The 14,089-nt window shown below is 40.5% G+C and overlaps 1 non-coding gene across 1 annotated transcript; it reads right to left on the bottom strand.

Moving 5' to 3' along the window:
• Positions 1 to 1,160: 1,160 nt before the first annotated feature.
• Positions 1,161 to 1,268, bottom strand: LOC112780176 (small nucleolar RNA R71). Its single transcript, XR_003191030.1, has one exon. It is a non-coding gene; the product is annotated as a small nucleolar RNA R71 (small nucleolar RNA).
• Between the last annotated feature and the right edge of the window lie 12,821 nt (positions 1,269 to 14,089).

The raw sequence follows: 14,089 nt of genomic DNA, 5'->3' as shown, positions 1-14,089 counted from the left end.
TCATATCTTGTGATTTCTTGTGAATCAAGTCATTAATTGTGATTTTAAAAATCAAATCTTTTTCAAAACTAATTTCAATCATATCTTTTCAAAAATACCTTTTTATCTTATCTTTTTCAAAATCATATCTTTTTCAAAAATTTGATTTTAAAATATATTCTCTAACTTCTTATCTTCTTATCTTTTCAAAATTGATCTTCAAATTTGTTTCAACTAACTAACTAACTTTTTGTTTGTTTCTTATCTTTTTCAAAACTACCTAACTAACTCTCTCTCTCTAATTTTTGAAAATATCTTCCCTCTTTTTCAAAATTTCTTTTTAATTAACTAATTATTTTAATTTTTGATTTTAATTTTTGAAAAATTACTAACCTTTTTCAAAAACTATTTTCGAAAATCACTAACTCTTTTTCAAAAATAATTTTCAAAAATTCTCCTTCTCTCTCATCTCCTTCTATTTATTTATTCATCTACTAACACCTCTCTTCATCCCACATCTCTGCTCTCCTTACCCTTGTGTTTCTTTCTTTACATTACATTCTTTTCTTCTTCTACTCACACAAGGGAACCTCTATACCTGTGGTAAAAAGGATCCCTATTATTATTTTTCTGTCCCTCTTTTTTATATGAGCAGGAGCAAAGACAAGAACATTCTTGTTGAAGCAGATCCAGAACCTGAAAGGACTCTGAAGAGGAAACTAAGAGAAGCTAAATTACAACAATCCAGCAAGCACCTTTCAGAAATTTTCGAACAAGAAGAGGAGATGGCATCCGAAAATAATAATAATGCAAGGAGGATGCTTGGTGACTTTACTGCACCTAATTCCAATTTACATGGAAGAAGCATCTCCATTCCTGCCATTGGAGCAAACAATTTTGAGCTGAAACCTCAATTAGTTTCTCTGATGCAGCAGAACTGCAAGTTTCATGGACTTCCATCTAAAGATCCTTTTCAGTTCTTAACTGAATTCTTGCAAATATGTGATACTGTTAAGACTAATGGAGTAGATCCTGAAGTCTATAGGCTCATACTTTTCCCTTTTGCTGTGAGAGACAGAGCTAGAATATGGTTGGACTCTCAACCTTAGGATAGCCTGAACTCTTGGGATAAGCTGGTCAAGGCTTTCTTAGCCAAGTTCTTTCCTCCTCAAAGGCTGAGTAAGCTTAGAGTGGATGTTCAGACCTTCAGACAGAAAGAAGGTGAATCCCTCTATGAAGCTTGGGAGAGATACAAAGAACTGACCAAAAAGTGTCCTTCTGACATGCTTTCAGAATGGACCATCCTGGACATATTCTATGATGGTCTGTCTGAATTAGCTAAAATGTCATTGGATACCTCTGCAGGTGGATCCATTCACTTAAAGAAAACGCCTGCAGAAGCTCAAGAACTCATTGATATGGTTGCTAATAACCAGTTCATGTACACTTCTGAGAGGAATCCTGTGAGTAATGGGACGCCTATGAAGAAGGGAGTTCTTGAAATTGATACTCTGAATGCCATATTGGCTCAGAATAAAATATTAACTCAGCAAGTCAATATGATTTCTCAGAGTCTGAATGGAATGCAAGCTGCATCCAACAGTACTCAAGAGGCATCTTCTGAAGAAGAAGCTTATGATCCTGAGAACCCTACAATAGCAGAGATAAATTACTTAGGTGAACCTTATGGAAACACCTATAACTCATCATGGAGAAATCATCCAAATTTCTCATGGAAGGATCAACAAAAGCCTCAACAAGGCTTTAATAATGGTGGAAGAAACAGGTTTAGCAATAGCAAGCCTTTTTCATCATCCACTCAGCAACAGACAGAGAACTCTGAACAAAATACCTCTAATTTAGCAAACTTAGTCTCTGATCTATCTAAGGCCACTGTAAGTTTCATGAATGAAACAAGATCCTCCATTAGAAATTTGGAGGCACAAGTGGGCCAGCTGAGTAAAAGGATCACTGAAATCCCTCCTAGTACTCTCCCAAGCAATACAGAAGAAAATCCAAAAGGAGAGTGCAAGGCCATTGATATAACCATCATGGCCGAATCCAAGGAAGAAGGGGAGGACGTAAATCCCAGTGAGGAAGACCTCCTAGGATGTCCAGTGATCAATAAGGAGTTTCCCTTTGAGGAACCAAAGGAATCTGAGGCTCATCTAGAGACCATAGAGATTCCATTAAACCTCCTTATGCCATTCATGAGCTCTGATGAGTATTCCTCTTCTGAAGAGAATGAGGATGTTACTGAAGAGCAAGTTACCAAGTACCTTGGTGCAATCATGAAGCTGAATGCCAAATTATTTGGTATTGAGACTTGGGAAGATGAACCTCCCTTGTTCACTAATAAACTGAGTGATCTGGATCAACTGACATTGCCTCAGAAGAGACAGGATCCTGGAAAGTTCTTAATACCTTGTACCATAGGCACCATGACCTTTGAGAAGGCTCTATGTGACCTTGGATCAGGGATAAACCTCATGCCCCCTCTCTGTAATAGAGAAACTGGGAATCTATGGGGTGCAAGCTGCTAAAATCTCATTAGAGATGGCAGACAATTCAAGAAAACAGGCTTATGGACAAGTAGATGATGTGTTAGTAAAGGTTGAAGGCCTTTACATCCCTGCTAATTTCATAGTCCTAGATACTGGGAAGGATGAGGATGAATTCATCATCCTTGGAAGACCCTTCCTAGCCACAGCAAGAGCTGTAATTGATGTTGACAGAGGTGAATTAGTCCTTCAATTGAATGGGGACTCCCTTGTGTTTACAACTCAAGGTTATCCTTCTATAAACATGGAGAGGAAGCATAAAAAGCTTCTCTCAAAACAGAGTCAACCAGAGCCCCCACAGTCAAACTCTAAGTTTGGTGTTGGAAAGTCTCAACAATGCTCTGAACAACTGTGAGGCTCCATGAGAGCCCACTGTCAAGCTATTGACATTAAAGAAGCGCTTGTTGGGAGGCAACCCAATTTTTATTTATCTAAATCTAATTTTATTTTTATTTTTTTTTCATGTTTTCTTAGGTTCATGATCATGTGGAGTCATGAAAAAAGTAGCAAAATTAAAAACAGAATAAAAAACAGCAGAAGAAAAATCACACCCTGGAGGAGGATCTCACTGGCGTTTAAACGCCAGTAAAGAGCATCTGGCTGGCGTTCAACGCCAGAACAGAGCAGGGTTCTGGCGCTGAACGCCCAAAATGGGCAGCATCTGGGCGTTTGAACGCCAGAATTGCACCCTGGAGAAGAGCTGGCGCTGAACGCCCAGAACAAGCATAGTTCCGGTGTTCAACGCCAGAAATGGGCAACAAATGGGCGTTCAACGCCCAGAACAAGCACCAATCTGGCGCTGAACGCCCAGAGTTGTGTGGAAGGGCATTTTGCATGCCTAAGTCGGTGCAAGGTTGTAAATCCTTGAATACCTCAGGATCTGTGGACCCCACAGGATCCCCACCTACCTCCACTCACTTCTTCTCACCTCTCTTTCACACAATCCCATAAACACTCTTCCCCAAAACTCTTCACCGATCACCTCAATCTCTCTTCCCTATAACCACTTCACCACTCACATCCATCCATTCTTCCCCATAAACCTACCTCATAAACCCCACCTACCTTCTTGGCCGAATACACCCCTCCCACCTCTCCTCCATATTTTCTTCTTCTTCTTCATCTATTCTTCCTTCTCTTGCTCGAGGGTGAGCAATATTCTAAGTTTGGTGTGGTAAAAACATAAGCTTTTTGCTTTTTCATTACCATTGATGGCACCCAAGACCGGAGAATCCTCTAGAAAAGGGAAAGGGAAGACAAAAGCTTCCACCTCCGAGTCATGGGAGATGGAAAGATTCATCTCCAAAGCTCATCAAGACCACTTCTATGATGTTGTGGTCAAGAAGAAGGTGATCCCCAAGGTCCCTTTCAAGCTCAAGAAGAATGAGTATCCGGAGATCCGACATGAAATCCAAAGAAGAGGTTGGAAAGTTCTAACAAACCCCATCCAACAAGTCGGCATCCTAATGGTTCAAGAGTTCTATGCCAATGCATGGATCACTAGGAACCATGATCAAAGTAAGAACCCAAACCCAAAGAATTATATTACAATGGTTCGGGGGAAATACTTAGATTTTAGTCCAGAAAATGTGAGGTTGGCGTTTAACTTGCCTGTGATGCAAGGAGATGCACGCCCCTACACTAGAAGGGTCAACTTTAATCAAAGGTTGGACCAAGTCCTCATGGACATATGTATGGAAGGAGCTCAATGGAAGATTGACTCCAAAGGCAAGCCGGTTCAATTAAGAAGACTGGACCTCAAGCCTGTGGCTAGAAGATGGTTGGAGTTCATCCAACGCTCCATCATCCCCACTAACAACTGATCTGAAGTTACTGTAGATCGGGCCATCATGATTCATAGCATCATGATTGGAGAGGAAGTAGAAGTTCTTGAAGTCATCTCCCTTGAACTCTACAAAATAGCCAAAAAGTCCTCTCCTTGGGCAACGCTAGCTTTTCCTCATCTTATTTGCCATCTATGTTACTCAGCTGGAGCTTTCATAGAAGGAGACATTCCCATTGAGGAAGAGAAGCCCATCACTAAGAAAAGGATGAAGCAAGCAAGAGAGCCCATTCATGGATCTCAAGAGACGCATGAAGCTCATCACCATGAGATCCCGGAGATGCCTCAAATGCATTTTCCTCCACAAAAATATTGGGAGTAAATCAACACCTCCCTAGGAGAATTAAGTTCCAACATGGGACAATTAAGGGTGGAACATCAAGAGCACTCCATCATCCTTCATGAAATAAGAGAAGATCAAAAAGCAATGAAGGAAGAGCAACAAAGACAAGGAAGAGACATAGAAGAGCTCAAGGACATTAAAGGACGTGAATCCCAAGGAGGAAGACCTCCTGGGACGTCCAGTGATCAATAAGGAGCTTCCCTCTGAGGAACAAAAGGACTCTCAGGCTCATCTAGAGACCATAGAGATTCCATTGAACCTCCTTATGCCCTTCATGAGCTCTGATGAGTATTCCTCTTCTGAAGAGAATGAGGATGTTACTGAAGAGCAAACTGCCAAGTTTCTTGGTGCAATCATGAAGCTGAATGCCAAATTATTTGGCATTGATACTTGGGAAGTTGAACCTCCCTTGTTCATCAATGAACTAAGTGATCTGGATCAACTGACATTGCCTTAGAAGAGACAGGATCCTGGAAAGTTCTTAATACCCTGTACCATAGGCACCATGATCTTTAAGGCTCTATGTGACCTTGGTTCAGGAATAAACCTCATGCCCCTCTCTGTAATAGAGAAACTGGGAATCTATGGGGTGCAAGCTGCTAAAATCTCACTAGAGATGGCAGACAATTCAAGAAAACAGGCATATGGACAAGTAGAGGACGTATTAGTAAAGGTTGAAGGCCTTTACATCCCTGCTGATTTCATAGTCCTGGATACTGGAAAGGAAGAGGATGAATCCATCATCCTAGGAAGACCTTTCCTGGCCACAGCAAGAGCTGTGATTGATGTTGACAGAGGTGAAATAGTCCTTCAATGGAATGAGGACTCCCTTGTGTTTAAAACTCAAGGATCTCCCTCTGCAACCATGGAGAGGAAGCAGAAAAAGCTTCTCTCAAAGCAGAGTCAACCAGAGCCCCCACAGTCAAACTCTAAGTTTGGTGTTGGGAGGCCACAACCAAACTCTAAGTTTGGTGTTGAACTCCCATATCCAAACTCTAAGTTTGGTGTTGGAGAGTTTCAACAATGCTCTGCACATCTGTGAGGCTCCATGAGAGCCCACTGTCAAGCTATTGACATTAAAGAAGCGCTTGTTGGGAGGCAACCCAATTTTTATTTATCTAACTATTTTTTCTTAGTTATATGTCTTTATAGGTTCATGATCATGTGGAGTCACAAAATAAACAAAAAATCAAAAACGGAATCAAAAACAGCAGAAGAAAAATCACACCCTGGAGGAGCATCTGTCTGGCGTTCAACGCCAGAACAGAGCATGGTTCTGGCGCTGAACGCCCAAAATGGGCAGCATCCTGGCGCTGAACGCCCAGAACAAGCATGGTTCTGGCGTTCAACGCCAGAAATGGCAACAAATGGGCGTTGAACGCCCAAAATGGGCACCAACCTGGCGCTGAACACCCAGAGTTGTGTGCAAGGGCATTTTACATGCCTAAATTGGTGCAGGGATGTAAATGCCTTGACACCTTAGGATCTGTGGACCCCAAAGGATCCCCACCTACCTCATCATCTCTCTTTCCATTCATGATCATCCCTTCTGTTTTCCATTTACCACTCACATCCATACACCCACTACCTTCAAAATTCAACATCTCTCTCCCACCCAATCCCACCCATATGGCCGAATACACACCCCCATCCATCTCCTCCATATCTTCTTCTTATTCTTCTATTCTTTCTTCTTTTGCTCGAGGGCGAGCAACATTCTAAGTTTGGTGTGGTAAAAGCATAGCTTTTTTGTTTTTTTTCTATAACCATTGATGGCACCTAAGGCCAGAGAAACCTCTAGAAAAAGGAAAGGGAAGATAAAAGCTTCCATCAAGGGTCTATAGCTCAGTGGTAGAATATTTGACTGCAAATCAAGAGATCCCTGAGATACCTCAGGGGATACATTTTCTTCCACACAATTATTGGAAGTAACTAAGGGTGGAACGTCAAGAGCACTCCATCATCCTTCATGAAATCAGAGAAGATCAAAAAGCAATGAGGGAGGAGCAACAAAGACAAGGAAGAGACATAGAAGAGCTCAAGGACATCATTGGTTCCTCAAGAAGGAAACGCCACCATCACTAAGGTGGATTCATTCCTTGTTCTTGTTTCTTCTATTTTTCGTTTCTATGTTATGTGCTTATCTGTGTTTGTGTCTTCATTACATGATCATTAGTAGTTAGTAACTTTGTCTTAAAGTTATGAATGTCCTATGAATCCATCACCTCTCTTAAATGAAAAATGTTTTAATTTAAAAGAACAAGAAGTACATGAGTTTCGAATTTATCCTTGAACTTAACTTAATTATATTGATGTGGTGACAATGCTTCTTGTTTTCTGAATGTATGCTTGAACAGTGCATATGTCTTTTGAAGTTGTTGTTTAAGAATGTTAAATATGTTGGATCTTGAAAGAATGATGACTAGGAGACATGTTATTTGATAATCTGAAAAATCATAAAAATGATTCTTGAAGCAAGAAAAAGCAGCAAAGAACAAAGCTTGCAGAAAAAAATAGGAGAAAAAAAAATAAATAAATAAATAAAGAGAAAAAGCAAGCAGAAAAAGCCAAAAGCTTTTAAAACCAAGAGGCAAGAGCAAAAATCAATAACCCTTAAAATTAAAAGGCAAGGGCAAATAAAAAGGATCCCAAGGCTTTGAGCATCAGTGGATAGGAGGGCCTAAAGGAATAAAATCCTGGTCTAAGCGGCTAAACCAAGCTGTCCCTAACCATGTACTTGTGGCGTGTAGGTGTCAAGTGAAAACTTGAGACTGAGCGGTTAAAGTCAAGGTCCAAAGCCAAAAAAAAAAAGAGTGTGCTTAAGAACCCTGGACACCTCTAATTGGGGACTTTAGCAAAGCTAAGTCACAATCTGAAAAGGTTCACCCAATTATGTGTCTGTGGCATTTATGTATCCGGTGGTAATACTGGAAAACAAAGTGCTTAGGGCCATGGCCAAGACTCATAAAGAAGCTGTGTTCAAGAATCATCATACTGAACTAGGAGAGTCAATAACACTATTCGAAATCTGAAGTTCCTATAGATGCCAATCATTCTAAACCTCAATGGATAGAGTAAGATGCCAAAACTATTCAAGAGGCAAAAAGCTATAAGTCCCGCTCATATGATTGAAGCTATGTTTCATTGGTAGTTTGGAATTTATAGTATATTCTCTTCTTTTTATCCTATTTGATTTTCAGTTGCTTGGGGACAAGCAACAATTTAAGTTTGGTGTTGTGATGAGCGGATAATTTATACGCTTTTTGGCATTGTTTTTAGTATGTTTTTAGTAGAATCTAGTTACTTTTAGGGATGTTTTCATTAGTTTTTATGTTAAATTCACATTTCTGGACTTTACTATGAGATTGTGTGTTTTTCTGTGATTTCAGGTATTTTCTGACTGAAATTGAGGGACTTGAGCAGAAATCAGATTCAGAGGTTGAAGAAGGACTGCTGATGTTGTTGGATTCTGACCTCCCTGCACTCAAAGCTGGCGTTCAACTCCAGGAATGACCTCTACACGTGTAACACTCAAGCTCAGCCCAAGCACACACCAAGTGGGCCCCGGAAGTGGATTTATGCATCAATTACTTACTTCTGTAAACCCTAGTAGCTAGTTTATTATAAATAGGACTTTTCACTATTGTATTTGACATCCTGCATTGTATTTTGATCCTGTGATCACGTTTTGGGGGCTGGCCATCTCGGCCCTGCCTGGACCTTTCACTTATGTAATTTTAACGGTAGAGTTTCTACACTCCATAGATTAAGGTGTGGAGCTCTGCTGTTCCTCAAAGATTAATGCAAAGTACTACTGTTTTCTATTCAATTCATCTTATTTCACTTCTAAGATATTCATTCGTACTTCAATCTGAATGTGATGAATGTGACAATCATCATCATTCCCTATGAACGCGTGCCTGACAACCACTTCCGTTCTACCTTCGACTGAATGAGTATCTCTTAGATCTCCTAACCAGAATCTTCGTGGTGTAAGCTAGAATGATGGCGGCATTCAAGAGAATCCGAAAAGTCTAAACCTTGTCTGTGGTATTCCGAGTAGGATTCAATGATTGAATGACTGTGACGAGCTTCAAACTCGCGAGTGCTGGGCGTTAGTGACAAATGCAAAAGGAGGGTGAATCCTATTCCAGCATGATCGAGAACCGACAGATGATTAGCCGTGCTGTGACAGAGCATGTGAGCATATTTTTCACTGAGAAGAGGGGATGTAGCCACTGACAACGGTGATGCCCTTGCATAAAGCCAGCCATGGAAAGGAGTAAGACTGATTGGATGAAGACAGCAGGAAAGCAGAGGTTCAGAGGAACGAAAGCATCTCTATTCGCTTATCTGAAATTCTCACCAATGAATTACATAAGTATTTCTATCCCTATTCTATTGATTATTATTCAAAAACACCATTATCAATTTATATCTGCCTAACTGAGATTTGCAAGGTGACCATAGCTTGCTTCATACCAACAATCTCCGTGGGATTCGACCCTTACTCACGTAAGGTATTACTTGGACGACCCAGTGCACTTGCTGGTTAGTTACACGGAGTTGTGAACCATGGTCTTGGCATCATGTTTTTGGCGCCATTACCAGGGAAAGAAAGAGCAATGAATTTTACATAATTAAAGTGTAATCACGATTCCGCGTACTAGTCCCTATAGGAGTCTTGAATGCTGTTCTGTATGCCCACAGAGCATCATCCAGACTTCTTGCCCAATCCCTTCTACGGGTACTTACAGTCCGTTCCAAGATTCGTTTTAGTTCTCTATTTGAGACTTCAGCCTGCCCATTTGTCTGTGGATGATATGGAGTTGCCACTTTATGGTTAATTCCATATCGTACCAGAGCAGAGTCAAGCTGTTTATTGTAGAAATGAGTGCCTCCATCACTGATCAGTATCCTAGGGACACTGAACCTGCTGAAGATATGCTTCTGGAGGAACTTCATCACTGTCTTAATATCATTAGTGGGTGTTGCAATTGCTTTTACCTATTTATATACATAGTCTACTGGTATGCGAAATTGTTACTCTGAGGTTGTAAAATTTGTTGTTCATTCTCTCCCTGGCAATGGCGCCAACAAACTGGTGCTCAATACCATGGTCCAAACATAACTTCACAACTTCACACAACTAACCAGCAAGTGCACTGGGTCGTCCAAGTAATAAAACCTTACGTGAGTAAGGGTCGATCCCACGGAGATTGTCGGTATGAAGCAAGATATGGTCACCTTGTAAATCTCAGTCAGGTGGATATCAAATGGTTATGGAGTTTTCGAAAATAAATAATAAATAAATAGAAAATAAAGATAGAAACACTTATGTAATTCATTGGTTAGAATTTCAGACAAGCGTATAGAGATGCTTTCGTTCCTCTGAATCTCTGCTTTCCTGCTGTCTTCATCCAATCAGTCTTACTCCTTTCCATGGCAAATTTTATGTAAGGGCATCACTATCGTCAATGGATACATCTCATCCTCTCTGTGAAAATGGTCCGATGCGCTGTCACTGCATGGCTAATCATCTGGAGGCATCACCGTTGTCAATGGCTACATCCCATCCTCTCTGTGAAAATGGTCCGATGCACTGTCACTGCATGGCTAATCATCTGGAGGTTCTCGATCATACTGGAATAGGATTTACTATCCTTTTGCGTCTGTCACTACACCCAACACCCGCGAGTTTGAAGTTCGTCACAGTCATTCAATCCCTAAATCCTACTCGGAATACCACAGACAAGGTTTAGACTTTCCGGATTCTCATGAATGCCGCCATCATCTAGCTTATACCACGAAGATTCTGATTAAGAGATCCAAGAGATAATCATCCAATCTAAGGTGGAACGGAAGTGGTTGTCAGGCACGCGTTCGTATGGGAATGATGATGATTGTCACGTTCATCACATTCATATTGAAATGCGAATGAATATCTTAGAAGCGGAATAAGTTGAATTGAATAGAGAAACAGTAGTACTTTGCATTAATTTGTGAGGAACAGCAGAGCTCCACACCTTAATCTATGGTGTGTAGAAACTCTACCATTGAAAATACATAAGTGATAAGGTCCAGGCATGGCCGAATGGCCAGCCCCCAAACGTGATCAATATGATCCTAAGATGAACTAAAAATCATAAGATGATCCGAAGATCTAAATACAATAGTAAAAAGTCCTCTTTATACTAAACTAGTTACTAGAGTTTACAGAGGTAAGTAATTGATGCATAAATCTACTTCCGGGGCCCACTTGGTGTGTGCTTGGGCTGAGCTTGAAGTTTACACATGGAGAGGTCATTTTTGGAGTTGAACGCCAGTTTGTAACATGTTTCTGGCATTCAACTCTGGCTTGTGACGTGTTTCTGGCATTTAACTCCAGACTGCAGCGTAGAACTAGCGTTCAACTCTGGCTTGTGACGTGTTTCTGGCGTTTAACTCTAGACTGCAGCATAGAACTGGCGTTCAACGCCCTTTTGCATCGTTTAAACTCGGCCAAAGTATGAACTATTATATATTGCTGGAAATCCCTGGATGTCTACTTTCCAACGCAATTTGAAGCGCGCCATTTTGAGTTCTGTAGCTCCAAAAAATCTACTTTGAGTGCAGGGAGGTCAGAATCCAACAGCATCAGCAGTCCTTCTTCAACCTCTGAATCTGATTTTTGCTCAAGTCCCTCAATTTCAGCTAGAAAATACCTGAAATCATAGAAAAACACACAAACTCATAGTAAAGTCCAGAAATGTGAATTTAACATAAAAACTAATAAAAACATCCCTAAAAATAACTAGATCCTACTAAAAACATACTAAAAACAATGCCAAAAAGCGTATAAATTATCCGCTGATCACAACACCAAACTTAAATTGTTGCTTGTCCCCAAGCAACTGAAAATCAAATAGGATAAAAAGAAGAGAATATACTATAAATTCCAAACTATCAATGAAACATAGCTCCAATCAGATGAGCGGGACTTGTAGCTTTTTGCCTCTTGAATAGTTTTGGCATCTCACTTTATCCATTGAAGTTCAGAATGATTGGCATCTATAGGAACTCAAAGTTCAGATAGTGTTATTGATTCTCCTAGTTCAGTATGTTGATTCTTGAACACAGCTACTTTATGAGTCTTGGCCGTGGCCCTAAGCACTTTGTTTTCCAGTATTACCACCGGATACATAAATGCCACAGACACATAATTGGGTGAACCTTTTCAGATTGTGACTCAGCTTTGCTAAAGCCCCCAATTAGAGGTGTCCAGGTTTCTTAAGCACACTCTTCTTTTGCTTTGGACCTTGACTTTAACCGCTCAATCTCAAGTTTTCACTTGATACCTTCACGCCACAAGCACATGGTTAGGGACAGCTTGGTTTAGCCGCTTAGGCCAGGATTTTATTCCTTTAGGCCCTCCTATCCACTAATGCTCAAAGCCTTGGGATCCTTTTTATTTATCCCTGCCTTTTGGTTTTAAGGGTTATTGGCTTTTTGCTCTTGCCTTTTTCTCTTTTTTTTTTTGTTTTTGCCATATTTTTTTTTCTACAAGCTTTGTATTCACTGGTTTTTCTTGCTCCAAGAATCACTTTTATGATTTTTCAGATTATCAAATAACATATCTCCTTGTCATCATTCTTTCAAGAGCCAACATATTTAACATTCTTAAACAACAACTTCAAAAGACATATGCACTGTTCAAGCATTCATTCAGAAAACAAAAAGTATTGTCACCACATCAATATAATTAAACTAAGTTCAAGGATAAATTCGAAACTCATGTACTTCTTGTTCTTTTGAATTAAAACATTTTTCATTTAAGAGAGGTGATGGATTCATAGGACATTCATAACTTTAAGACAAAGTTACTAAATACTAATGATCATGTAATAAGACACAAACATGGATAAGCACTTAACATAAAGAAAACGAAAAACAGAGAATTTAAGAACAAGGAATGAGTCCACCTTAGTGATGGTGGCATTTTCTTCTTGAGGAATCAATGATGTCCTTGAGCTCTTCTATGTCTCTTCCTTGTCTTTGTTGCTCCTCCCTCATTACTTTTTGATCTTCTCTAATTTCATGAAGGATGATGGAGTGCTCTTGATGTTCCACCCTTAACTGTCCCATGTTGGAACTTAATTCTCCTAGGGAGGTGTTGATTTGCTCCCAAAAATTATGTGGAGGAAAGTGCATCCCTTGAGGTATCTCAGGGATTTCTTGATGGTGAGCTTCCTCATGCGTTTCTTGAGCTCCATGAGTGGGCTCTCTTGTTTGCTCCATCCTTTTCTTAGTGATGGGCTTCTCTTCCTCAATGGGAATGTCTCCTTCTATGAAAGCTCCAACTGAGTAACATAGATGGCAAATAAGATGAGGGAAAGCTAGCCTTGCCAAGGGGAGGATTTTTCGGCTATTTTGTAGAGTTCAAGGGAGATGACTTCATGAACTTCTACTTTTTCACCAATCATGATGCTATGAATCATGATGGCCCGATCCATAGTAACTTCAGATCGGTTGCTAGTGGGGATGATGGAGCGTTGGATGAACTCCAACCATCCTCTAGCCGTAGGCTTGAGGTCCAGTCTTCTAAGTTGAACCGATTTTCCTTTTGAGTCAATATTCCATTGAGCTCCTTCCACACATATGTCCATGAGGACTTGGTCCAACCTTTGATCAAAGTTGACCCTTCTAGTGTAGGGGCGTGCATCTCCTTGCATCATAGGCAAGTCAAACACCAACCTTACATTTTCCGGACTAAAATCTAAGTATTTCCCCCGAACCATTGTAATATAATTCTTTGGATTCGGGTTCTTACTTTGATCATGGTTCTTAGTGATCCATGCATTGGCATAGAACTCTTGAACCATTAGGATGCCGACTTGTTGGATGGGGTTTGTTAGAACTTCCCAACCTCTTCTTTGGATTTCATGTCGGATCTCCGGATGCTCATTTCTCTTGAGCTTGAAAGGGACCTCGGGGATCACCTTCTTCTTGGCCACAACATCATAGAAGTGGTCTTGATGAGCTTTGGAGATGAATCTTTCCATCTCCCATGACTCGGAGGTGGAAGCTTTTGTCTTCCCTTTCCCTTTTCTAGAGGGTTCTCCGGTCTTAGGTGCCATCAATGGTAATGGAAAAACAAAAAGCTTATGCTTTTACCACACCAAACTTAGAATATTGCTCGCCCTCGAGCAAGAGAAGAAAGAATAGATGAAGAAGAAGAAGAAGAAAATATGGAGGAGAGGAGGGAGAGGTGTATTCGGCCAAGAAGGGGAAGAGAGGGTTGTGTTGTGTGAAAATGAGGAAGAATGGAGGGTTTATATAGGTAGGGGAGGGGGGTTAGTTTCGGCCATATAGGGTGGGTTTGGG

This window comes from Arachis hypogaea, chromosome 19 (genome assembly GCF_003086295.3).
Source record: "Arachis hypogaea cultivar Tifrunner chromosome 19, arahy.Tifrunner.gnm2.J5K5, whole genome shotgun sequence".
Classification (NCBI taxonomy): Eukaryota; Viridiplantae; Streptophyta; class Magnoliopsida; order Fabales; family Fabaceae; genus Arachis; species Arachis hypogaea.
The sequence above is the reverse complement of the archived record's forward strand: the minus strand, read 5'-3'. Positions and strand labels throughout refer to the sequence as shown.